This window comes from Gastrolobium bilobum, unplaced genomic scaffold (assembly GCF_033153095.1).
Source record: "Gastrolobium bilobum isolate Gb01-03AN ecotype WA unplaced genomic scaffold, APGP_CSIRO_Gbil_v1 utg6105, whole genome shotgun sequence".
NCBI classification, from domain to species: Eukaryota; Viridiplantae; Streptophyta; class Magnoliopsida; order Fabales; family Fabaceae; genus Gastrolobium; species Gastrolobium bilobum.
In genome coordinates this window covers 568,332-581,280 of record NW_026899702.1, presented here as the reverse complement: position 1 = coordinate 581,280, position 12,949 = coordinate 568,332, and the positions used below count along the sequence as shown (strand labels likewise).

The 12,949-nt window shown below is 31.2% G+C and overlaps 3 non-coding genes across 3 annotated transcripts; all 3 read right to left on the bottom strand.

Annotated features, from left to right (window-relative positions):
- Nucleotides 1–3,375: 3,375 nt before the first annotated feature.
- On the bottom strand, nt 3,376–3,470 carry LOC133292786 (small nucleolar RNA snoR31/Z110/Z27). The gene has a single exon (XR_009748969.1). It is a non-coding gene; the product is annotated as a small nucleolar RNA snoR31/Z110/Z27 (small nucleolar RNA).
- Nucleotides 3,471–3,769: 299 nt separating this feature from the next.
- Nucleotides 3,770–3,912, bottom strand: LOC133292787 (small nucleolar RNA snoR136). The gene has a single exon (XR_009748970.1). It is a non-coding gene; the product is annotated as a small nucleolar RNA snoR136 (small nucleolar RNA).
- Nucleotides 3,913–4,054: 142 nt separating this feature from the next.
- LOC133292785 (small nucleolar RNA SNORD25) lies at nt 4,055–4,139 on the bottom strand. The gene has a single exon (XR_009748968.1). It is a non-coding gene; the product is annotated as a small nucleolar RNA SNORD25 (small nucleolar RNA).
- Nucleotides 4,140–12,949: the final 8,810 nt, after the last annotated feature.

Below are 12,949 nucleotides of genomic sequence, written 5' to 3'. Positions count from 1 at the left end.
ACAACATCGTTCTGGAGAAATACTTTTCCCTATAAAATATGTGAAAGTATATTGTAACAACCAAGTTATATTATTACAATCAATCAATCTCACCGATAGATCGATTATGTTGATCGAACGGTTATATTTATTTTCATCTTTGTATGGTCATTATTTTCCAAATTTAATACTTTATATTTATTTCCACCTTTGTATAGTTATGATTTTTCATATTTAATACTTTCACTTTAAATATGGGAAATCATAACCATACAAAAATGAAAATAAATGGTAGTAACATGGTAATAACAAAACTTGGTTGTTACAATATTCTTCCTCATAAAATATTAAATAATAAAAATTTCCTTACACATACCAAATAATAATAAAAATGACGAGAGAATAAAAAAATTAGGTATTAGAAGTTTGCGCATCTGTTTGGTCTGAGAAACCAAACGGTGACGTTGTAAAAAATTGATATGATAATATTGTAAGATAACTGCTCGGGCAATTACCAAATTATTTACAACATTAGAAAAATAATTATCATTTTTGGAAAATAAAGAAATGAAAATTTAAAAATAACATCCAATAACAATCCTATACAAGGACAAAGAATACTATACAAGGACAAGGTTTTGTACATTTGAAGTATGGCAAACCAAAATTAAGATCCATCACCATAATTAGTCTTTTTTTCGAGCCATTCTACCAAACTTCACGAGACACAACCTTACCAATAAAGAATGCAAACTAATTTCGAAGCACTTTATTTGCCGTCCTCGCAATCGTCTTTACAGTACTTCGATGTTCAACGTGCTGTAAGTTAATTTCATCAATAATACATTTATTCATGTTCAACAGTAATGATTCAAGAACATGACAGAGGATCTTCAGAATTTATGAGTTTCACATAAACATACCTTTATCCATAATTGCGGAAGAACTTTGATGGTGATATGGGTGAGGCAACTTATGTGATAGGATTGGAAATATTCCGTGATAGATCACAAGGACTGTTAGATTTGTCTCAGAAAGCATATATTAATAAAGTTCTAGAGAGATTCAAAATGGAAAACTGCTCATCGTCTCCAGTTCCAATTCAGAAAGGAGATAAGTTTAGTCTCATGCAATGTCCTAAAAGTGAATTGGAACGAAAAGAAATGGAGGCAATTCCGTATGCATCATTAGTTGGGAGTTTAATGTATGCTCAGACTTGTACGAGACCAGATATTAGCTTTGCAGTTGGGATGTTGGGTAGATACCAAAGTAATCGCGGTATGGATCACTGGAAAGCAGCAAAGAAAGTTCTGAGATATTTGCAAGGAACTAAAGGTCACATGCTTACTTATAGAAGGTCTAGCAACCTTGAAGTGATTGGATACACAGATTCAGATTTTGCAGGATGCGTAGACACAAGAAAGTCTACATGTGGTTACATGTATCTTTTAGCTGAAGGAGCTATATCATGGAAAAGTGCGAAGCAGACTGTAATAGCTGCGTCCACTATGGAAGCTGAATTTGTGGCATGCTTTGAAGCCACAATTCAGGCTAAATGGCTACGGAACTTTATTTCAGGGCTTGGATTGGTCGACAATATTGAAAAGCCGCTGAAAATTTATTGTGATAATTTCGCAGCTGTCTTCTTTTTTAAAAACGACAAATATTCCAAAGGTGCTAAACATATGGAATTAAAGTACTTTGCCGTTAAAGAAGAGGTTCAGAAACAAAGAGTGTCTATAGAGCATATTAGCACCGATCTTATGATAGCTGATCCCTTGACGAAGGGATTACCGCCCAAGACATTTACTGGTCATGTATGTAGAATGGGCATTATGTCAGCTAATGAATGATGATAATTATTGTTATGTATTAAGTGTTGACACTCTGAGCTCATTGATGAATATATGTTTCTATTATTGTCTTATTTTCAATTTATGAATGCATGCAAGTATATGTGATGATATTGAAAATATTTGTGGTCCATTATGAAGACATTATTGTTGGACATAATGTGTACTTCCTATTAAAGTATCATGTTAGGAAGAAGAGTCAATATAGTAGTACATGGAAGGGACTATGCCGACTTGATAGCATACAACCGCCATGACTCTTGTTGATTTTATTTCTAATAATGAATTATGATGTCAATGTATGGAACCTTTAGCCTAATAAATGCGCATTATAATGAATGTTGATTAAATCATGAAGGGACACCTCATGACATGAGTCAAGTGGGAGAATGTAAAACTTATTGTGTCTCATGTATAATATTAAGTGTCAGTTGATTTAATTAATAAAAGGACATAATGGTAATTGACAGTAAATGGAAGTTATTAAAAGAGTAACTGCTGATAGGTGCAGTTACATAAGTGTTATATGGTCAGTTTTCTGTGTAAGTGTCTCTGACAAGAAAGAACGCTCCATCTGGGTCTGCCTATGATAGTTGTATCCTATCCCTATCAAAGAAGATACAAGAACAGTGAAGGGTAAAGACTCAGAGAAAGGATCTCACCATCAAAGTTCTTCCGCAATTATGGATAAAGGTATGTTTATGTGAAACTCATAAATTCTGAAAATACTCTGTCATGTTCTTGAATCATTACTGTTGAACATGAATAAATGTATTACTGATGAAATTAACTTACATGGCTCTGATACCACATGTAAGTTAATTTCATCAGTAATACATTTATTCATGTTCAACAGTAATGATTCAAGAACATGACAGAGGATCTTCAGAATTTATGAGTTTCACATAAACATACATTTATCCATAATTGCGATAAACATACATTTATCCATAATTGCGGAAGAACTTTGATGGTGAGATCCTTTCTCTGAGTCTTTGCCCTTCACTGTTCTTGTATCTTCTTTGATAGGGATATGATACAACTATCATAGGCAGACCCAGATGGAGCGTTCTTTCTTGTCAGAGACACTTACACAGAAAACTGACCATATAACACTTATGTAACTGCACCTATCAGCAGTTACTCTTTTAATAACTTCCCTTTACTGTCAATTACCATTATGCCCTTTTATTAATTAAATCAACTGACACTTAATATTATACATGAGACAGAATAAGTTTTACACGTGCTAGAACCTGATCTTGGCTTATATCAAGAGTTGAAGAAACAAACACGTTACCCTGTGAGCGAAATTAAACAAAAGGAAATGAATCTTTTCTCATTTCGCTTCATGTCAAAAATCTAAAAATTAAGGACAAGTCAAAAACTAAGACTGTATATGAAAAAAGAAAAAAAATATCACATTAATCGATGACAGTTAACCTACCAAGCCCCAAGTAACCATATAACCCGAATTGTATTGAAAAAAAAAAGCCCAAGTCATTCGAAGTGCATACATCGAATAAACAAGTATACAGTCCCGCAAATCATCAGATTGGAAAATTCATTCTCATCCACAGCAACATTGGCTGTGTAGGAAGGTGTCCTAAGATTTTTCCAATTTCATCACATGATGTGGGATAAATACATCAATTGCCACAAACAATGAAAATGTCGATTCGACAAATTCTTCACCCGACATGTTAAGATAGAATAGAATGACAAAGACATCAGAATTACTTCTGTAATCCGATGTCCGAACATAATATAAAGCCGCTCAAATCTCTAGGATGTGAAACTAAACGAAACAAGCTGACACCAAGAAAAACAAAAAAACAAAAGTAGACCAAAAATTCCAGCATATGATTTATAACAAACCCCAGTTAACAAAGAAGAAAACATAATTGAACAAAACAGAACAGAAGCATATATAGAAGAGATTTTGTTCCCCGACGTCCAAATGCAACATCAAAATTGAAGCACTGGATAGCGAGGGGAACACACTTGTCGGCTTCAATTATACATTGCTGAACACACTGAAAAAGGTGCAGGCAAATATCTTATAGAAATCTGAAGCCTTTCAAACATTAAAGCCAAATTGAAAACCAAAATCAATATACAGAAAAAAATATTGTTTTCCCACAAAGTGAGATAAGGTACATTTATGGTATATAAAAAACTACGATTTAAAAACCAAAAACAATAAAAAAGGAGCTACACTAGATAACTCAGTCCCTTAGATGTTCAATTAATGTTTGCGATCATACCCGCAAATCATTACAGGTCTGTAGGCTCATCACAGTTGAAAACAGCGCAATCCCAATTACTAAATCGACGATAAAACGAAAACCCCAAGAATAAAAATGGTATCTTTACGAGGGAATTTAATTTAGTTGCTCCAGTGTTCTCCCAAAAGCAACTGAGGAAAACCAGTTACGGGAGTAATACAAAAGAACAACACTAATCGCTATTGCTTCAAGGGAACGAGTCGAGTGGGAATCGAATTAATCCGCACCGACCAGATAGCGAAGCGTAGTGCATTTTCTAAATCCCAAAGCAAAACAAATAGCCTAAATAAAAGATTTAGAAACCCTAATTTCATATGCAGGGATGAAGAAGAACAGATAACAAAACGAGACGGCGCTCATAGGAATTCTTGTGTTGATTTATATAGATCGATTAGAAGATTAATCGGACGGTTACTATTAGGTCCTTGCGATTGAACGGTTCATATTCCTTTCTATGAAAATTTGTGGGTTCTTGAGGTTAAGTAAAACCCTAACCAGCCCTACCCAAGCCCATGATGAGACCCGCTTATTCTAAACAAGACCATTTTTTGGCCAAATAAAACAAAAAAAGGAGACTGACTTCAAAACTAAAAACGTCGAATTTTTGAAAACAAAAAGTTTAATTTAATGATTTTGTACTTATCAAACTAATTATTTTTTTTTGATAATACAGAGAATAAATAAATTGTGCACCATGCAGAAACAAGATAAAGACCGTCGAAATTGGGCCGATCCGTTTAACCCCAAAGAATAATCAAGGCTGTGCTTTTACATGCTCATTTGAAAAGACTCGTTGAATTTTAATGAGTTTGATTTAGTTTGGGTCAGGCAAAATGAGTTTCATTAAGTTTGGGTCAGGCCAATTTTTTTTATTTGAAGTATCAAAATCTCTTGGGTCACTTGCTTGACTCGTTCGGCCTAAAAAATGTCACCAGCCTAGATTGTGCTTTTATAGATCCCACAGGATTGTTGGGCCAAGCCAGCCCAAATATTTTCAGGCCTAAATTCATAGCATGTGTCAGAGGGAAAACATAAGAAAAGTCACATTTATTTTATTTTATTTTCTTTTGATACAGAGTCACATTGTTTTTCAACCGGCGAAAACAAAGGTCTCATTTTTTAACTTAGAAATAATATTTCACATACAATTGACCTTTGATGGTTTTATAAAAAGCATACATCATTTATTGGGTTTGCAGTGTATTGGATTGGATGTTGTTGTCATTACCCAGATATCATTACAAGTTGATTAATTGCTGATTTAAGAAACATGTGTGAGGTAATCCTCTTTAAATACACTAATAAGCCTTTTTTTTTTTTTTTTTTTGATAACAACTAATAAGCCTTTTAAGGTTAGAAATAAACAAGACTGGAACAGCTATAGCCTTACAAACCAAACCAAACCTGGAGGCATAGGGGGTGAATCCTAGCACCCGGAAATTGTTTTGCAATTTACAGAAATTTTTCTTGAAATCTTTTTATTTAATTTTATAAATTAGAAATTCTCTAGTTTTGTCAACTTCTAATAAGGGGAGTTTTGTCTGTAAAATTAGCCCATCCGTATTGTTAAATTATAGTACATTTCCCCAATTATACATATTTCTTTTACAATATTAAATATTTTTCGCTTAAGTTTTTAACTTTTATTTTAATATTTTATCTGAATTTAAAGATATTCGTGCACGAGATAATACTAAATAATTCCCCAATAACAACGGTTTCATTAGTTGTTTGAACAAGAGAGACATGAGACGAACCTTAATGGACAGCATGTAGGGAACGTTGTTGAACTAAGGGGCTTCGGTGGTTTACAAGATCTTAAATCCAAATCTGTGGTGTCATACTTCGTAATGGGGACCCACAAAAAAAAAAAAAAAAAAAAAGCTATGGAGGATCTTAAATTCAAATCTTTGTGGTATCTAATAGAGAATTGTTAGGAGAGCTCAAGCTCTTTTTGAATTCAAACTTGTGATTTCGAGCTCCCGTAACAAGAACATTGGAGTCCTAATAATAATTTCAGTTGTAGCAATAATTTTATACTCGAGTGGCAAAAGATCATACAAATCATACGGGAAAGTTTTAGAAAAATATTAGTATCAATTTTGATCGTTAATTTTATGGGTTATATTTATCTACTTTTACATAAGATAACTACATTTCCTACACACACAAGCTAGGTGGGTCCCATTTCTTTTTTTTTTCTCTCTCCTCTTACCTATGGGTCCCACTTACAATCTTGTTTCTACAACATAAGATAAGCATTTTCCTACAACATAAGAAAATTATTTCCCTAATTTTATTTATATTATAAGCATGTTAAAGTCAAAAAATCCCATTCTCGTTTTTACTGGAATAGAAATGGCAGTCATTGACGACAAAAAAAATAATGACAAACATTAAGGAATAGTATTCAATCTCAAATGATTAAAAAAAAAACTATTGAGAAGTATCATTCATTATAGCCATAGTCATTGTTGATTCCGATGAACTCAAGAAGAGGGTGAATTGAGTTTTATAAAAATAATTCGCTAATTAAAATTAACTCAAAATAATAAATCAAGATAAGGATAGAGAGATATTAACACAATAATTTTTACGTGGAAAACCCAAAAGGGAAGAAAAACCACGGGCCCTAAATCGAATACTGAAATTCGACGGGCAACTCTACTATGAAACTTGTGTACAAAGAGTTCTCTAGTATCCTAGTTTCCTAGTCTACCCCTTACACAAATTCCCAAACTGGTATCCTAGTTTCTCAGTACAAAACCCTAACCCTTTAGGATTCCGAAACCCTATCACATAAGGGTTCTCAACTTACTCTCAATTTCCAAGAAAAAGAGACATGCTGGTATCCCAGTTTCCCAGCATAAGAACTGGTATCCAAGTTTTCCAGTACAGACCTTCAGAAAGATCAAGACGAAATTTACAATTAAATACCTCAGTGCTTCTTTTCCTCAAACATATAGATAATCTGAATTCCTATGGAGAAATATTCATTTTGCAAAAGATGAATGTATGAATGAATGTTCTTGAGAAAGCTCTTCAATTGATGCACAAGAAAGAATCCTAATTGTGAAAATATAATTCTCTCTCTTCTTTCTTGTATATTCTTCTCTCTTCTCTCTCTTGTATTTTCTCCACATTGAAATAATATGCAATGAGCCCTATTTATAATAATAACATCTTAATTTATTATGCAATGCAATTCTAATCAAATCTTTGGCAAAGAATATTTTATTTCTCTTACATGAAATCTAAAAAGATAAAATATTTCTTAATCTTTACTTAATTCCATGCTTTTATATATCTTCATTATATCTTCCATATCTTCTTCAATCTGCATGCAATCTTTAATTATCTTGAATATTGATCCCATGTTTTTTTCTTTCTTCATGATATCTTTCATATCTTCTTCAATCTTCAATTATCTTGAATACTATTTTAAATCAGAATAAATATTATTCTGAAATCTCAAACAATCAGCTCATTAGTAATTTCAAGATAATAAAATATTATCAATTAAATTAATATTAAATAGATTGTAATCATCAAAACATATTTTAAATCAATTAAACAATTGTAATATAACAAATATCCAACAGCCATAGGATAGTAGCTATTGTGTAAATGATAATCACCAATATTTGAGTGGTTAGCAATAATTAAAGAGTGGTTTATAAATAATATAATATTTGTTGTAAATGGTTATCGCCTCATCTTTGATAGTCAATAGCCATCATTGAATGGATATCATGTAAATGGTTATGGATTATCTTTAGGTGTTTAATATTAGTCATTAAGCGGTTATTATAATATGCATCAATCTTATAATAAAGCAGAATATTCCTCTAATTATAATGAAATGAAGAAAAAAAATTGGTCTTACAACCTTTATCATGGGAAAGAGAGGAAGAGCAATTACAAACAATTGCAACCATGGCACTTGATGGTCTTGGTGAGATATCTGGTCCAGTGATTAGGATTTGTCAGGATGTATGGTCCAATGATTGGGGTTGTTAAACCGTCATTTAGGAGCATGTCTTTGATGTACACGAACATGTATCCTTTTACTAAAAGTACAAAATGTGAGATTTAGGGGAAATAATCATACAAAAATGGGTAAAATTAAAAATAGTAAATATATTATTTTTCTCTTATTTAGTAAAAGATGCACCGAGTCTTTAGTACTCCCGTGATAAAATTTACAATTTAAATGATCATTCTTAATAATTTTAACTGTTTTATCCTGTAAACAAATATTACTTGTTAATAGTCCTTTGCATTAATTTTCTCTATTTTCTATTTTTTTATAAATTCATTCAAAATATATTGTAAGAATAGTTAACTGGATTTTGCTAATTAACATTGAATATAGTTATTTAAATTAAAAATTCGAATTAATATAATGTCAAGTATTTTAGAAATACTTTTAATTTGTCCATTCCAGTCAGTTTGTTATATTGTCTTTCATTATTACTAGTTAATGGATTATTTCATGCACTTTGACAAAAAAAGAAAAGCTTGTTTTATATTATTATCTTTCTTTCTTTTTGGTTGCGAAGGTATCAGTTGACAACTGAAAATTAATTTTTTTAAGGTAGGAGATCACATGAAGTAGAGTAAATCTCTCTCAACAAAGTTTTTTTTCCATTTAAACAGTCAAAAATTAAATTTCTATCAACATGTTTACAAGAGTCAGTTATCCATCAACTATATACTTTGTTAATAATCTTAAAAGCAAAAAGTGTGGGAAAACCTCGGAAAAATATATTGCCGTATAATCAAAATCATATGTGAGATATTTATATTTAAAATGTGATAGTTGCTAGTTTTCGTCACACACATAAAGATTGAGATAATATGATTGTCTTATTACAATAAGCAATATCCATCAATGAAAATCACATGTGTTCCTAAATTACTCTATTATTATTATTATTATTTTTATTATTATTATATATTCTAATTTATTGACTACTCAAGCACCATTGAACTCTAGATATAGGTGGAATTACGGGGCTGGGGTGCCCCCCCCCCCCCCCAAATTTTTTTATGAAGAATATATATATATATATATATATATATATATATATATATATATATATATATATATATATATAAAATGTGTTTAATGAGTTGTTATCCTGATGAGATCATGTTCAGGACCTATTGTTGCAGAGTTTTAAAACAGTTTTAATTAAAAAAGAGTAGGGGGCTGGAATGCTGCTAAACTGTTACATATTGTTTTGAGTTATCTGCAGTTGTGATTTAAGGATGGGCTATGTAGGATGCCTCATTTATTAGGGATAGTGGTGTTGATGGGGTGCACAGAAAAGCTGATAGATATTGGTTCATACTTTATCAGCCAACTCTCACTCTTCATTTTGATTCTTCTTCTATATCTTTCACTTTTCAATCAAACAAAATATATTGAATAGAGGCAATATAATAAAAGTTAATTTTTATTTTCTTTTCTTATTTATATTCTTTTTCTTTAATGCATTTAAAACTTTCTTTTAAATAAATTTCGGAGGAACCTCTGTTAAATTTACAGACATAAATAATATTTTCTAGGTTGTTCGCCCTTATGTAAATTTCTGGTTTTCTAGAGTATCTATTGTTATTTGAAACGTTTATCCACAGACTTCTGAATAATTATTTGATTCTGTCTGTTGATATATTTGATAAAAAAAATGTGATTCGACTTTAAGTCATTTTATTCTGATTAATTATTTTTCTATATTATAATATAATGTTATCAAACTATCATTCTATAATAAACAATTTTCAAAAAAATCATACCAGGGTGAACTTCCTAGTTGGATTCTTGAATCTTTCGGAATATTTACCCTGTGTGTAGACCATATCGTTAGGTATGATTCCCTTTGAAGCTAGTGAGATGTGAGGGAACAATTATTACATGTTTCCTTTTTCTTTCCAAACATTATCACCTATGTAGCATGACCATCCACCTTAATTTGCCTGCCATTAAGTTGATGCACCTCTTATCCTTCATTGTAGTTTCGCAAGAGGCAGCTTGACTTGACTTAAATATCTTCCTTCTATATATATATATATATATATATATATATATATATATATATATATATATATATATATCTTGGGGAACAATAATCTTGTGTTATAGAAAATTAATATCTTATATCATAGACACAAAATATGTGGGGTCCACTCATTTATTTATTTTAAAAGAATAGACTCCATATATTTTATGTCTATGACATGAGATATAAGTATCCTACAACATGATACTAGTATTCTTATATATCTTCCTTCAAAAATGTCATCATTTCTATTAAAATGATATCATAATAACTTATTCATCTTTTGTATTGTGAAAGAATCTCGGTAGATATTTTGGACCTGTTTGATTTCTGTTTCTAAAAATAATTTTTTGATTTTTAGAATAAAAATTAAATAATCTATTTGATAAAATCTGTTTTATAAAAATAGTTCTACAAATTATAACTATTTTTAATTTTTAGAATAAAATTTAGAGAACAACTAAATTGTTTTATGTTTTAAGGTTTGTATCTAAATCGTTTTTGTTTTATGTTTTGAATTTTAATTTAAAAAAAGAAGAAGGAAAACAATTATTTTATTGACTATTATACAAAATAGTTTTAAAAACAAAAAAAATAGAATACAATCAAACATACCCTTAACCTCCCCAAGTCATTTCTTAATAGATACATATATGATATATTAAACTTGTAATCGACCCGTAAAAACAAATTCAAAAGATTTGTCTTCTTTTTTTTAATTTCAATTTTCACTTTTTCCATAAAATATATTTAGTAAATATTACTATTTTTTTTAAACAAATATTACTATTAATTAAAAGAGAAGTGTAATTTTTCTTTAAGAGTAAATTACACTATTCTATCACGAAAGATGCTTAATTTTTTTTAAAATATATTCTTCTTTTTTTTGGTAAATTAATATTTATTATACTTTAATCTATGGAAAAAACATTTATGCTTCAAAAGAAGAAAATATTATGTGTCATATAGAGATAATTTGGAATGGCCCATCATAGTTTTCTCTCTCAACCAAACATGCTTTCTCTCTCAACTATTTTGTGTCTGCGGGAGAGACAATGTTTTATACTTTTGAAACAGAAATAATTTTCCTTTAATCGATTTTAATATAAATGACATTTATAAGAATATTTTTTTTCTATGGCTTTTATTTAGTGTTAGTAAAATTACATCGGATGTGATGGTTGGACCGATTGAATCAGGAATTCAGTCATACAACTAATTTTTAATAACAAACTAAATTACGGATAATCACGATAGATTCATAATCATTACATTCACCAAATATTATTCAACATTGTTATGTTCAAGTGACAGAGGTGTTTAGTCAAGGACTAGTAAATTACTGTTGGATCTATTGCTCTCTAAGGTATCTATGAAAGGAATATATTTGAGATGATTGATCATTGTACACTAATATGAACGACGTTTACCAATGGGGTATTGTGTATGCACAGTGACAGAATAACAATAAGAGAGATAATATTCATACCTGTTGGTTTACCTCTTATTTATAGAGTTTAACTATGGGTGATAAAAATTTGGACCTTAGCGGCTTACGATCATTATTATTGGGTCCTCTGGGATACAGGCCTCCTATGAGTCCAAAATAGTTGCCTCCAAGTCCGATAGGTTGGGTACTCGAGCTATCGAGATGCATAATATATCTGATATGAACTTAATACTCGGGATCAAATTACCTAGTTATAACCTCAATGTCGGATTTGATGATCCTTGCTCAGGGAAATCAAAACGTTATGTTGATAATCTGAATCTCATCGAGTCTAGGATTTCACAACTCGGATATAACCCTCCCCCATGCATTGTGGCGAAACTTTCTTTTGTATAAATTTTATCCATACCTGGGACTTGAAATCCGGGCTTTTTGACCTATATAATTCAAAATTGGTAATGTTTGACCTATATAATTCTATCAGAATACTATTGGCCATAGTAATGCATGGCAACGCGGGAGGGCAGGCAACGTTTTCAGACTCGTTAGATGCATCAACGTTTAACGAAAACGTCATTCCTCCTACCAGTTTTGAGTGGAGAATAACACGTCATTCAACCATACGTTTTCTGACTGTTTAATGCTATAGTTATTAGTATGTTGATTGTTATGCTATAAGGATTTTATTCTATTCACCTTAAGTGTAAGACATGGTATGTCATGTGTGATGTCCAATGTATAATATATTCGTCCGTGTGGACTCCCTCCCTTGCTATCACAAAAAGAGTATCTCCAAGGAGCATAATTACAACAAAAAAACATAACAATCAACATACTATAACCATAGCATTAAACAGTCTGAAAACGTCTGGTTGAATGGCGTGTTCTTCTCCACTCAAAAACGGTAGGAGGAATGACGTTTTCGTTAAACGTTGATGCATCTAACAAGTCTGAAAACGTTGTCTGCCCTCCCGCGTTACCATGCGTTACTATGGTCAATAGTATTATGATAGAATTATATAGGTCAAACATTACGAGTTCTGAATTATATAGGTCAAAAAGCCTAAAATCCGGGATTTTCTGAGTAATGATGGTGCTTTTACAGCTGGCGCTTTTTATTAATCTAACGCATGTTGAAGGCTATTTGTCGTCTTAGCGTATTATGCGCATTCAATGCCGGTTGCAAAACATCTTTTTCAACTGTCTTGTCTACCAATGATATGACACTTTTGCCTTGGTCTCTTCGTTTCACACATTTCATCATTCGAACCTTTCCTTTCCTCCAACTTCCTTTCGTTCAACTTCCCACACTTC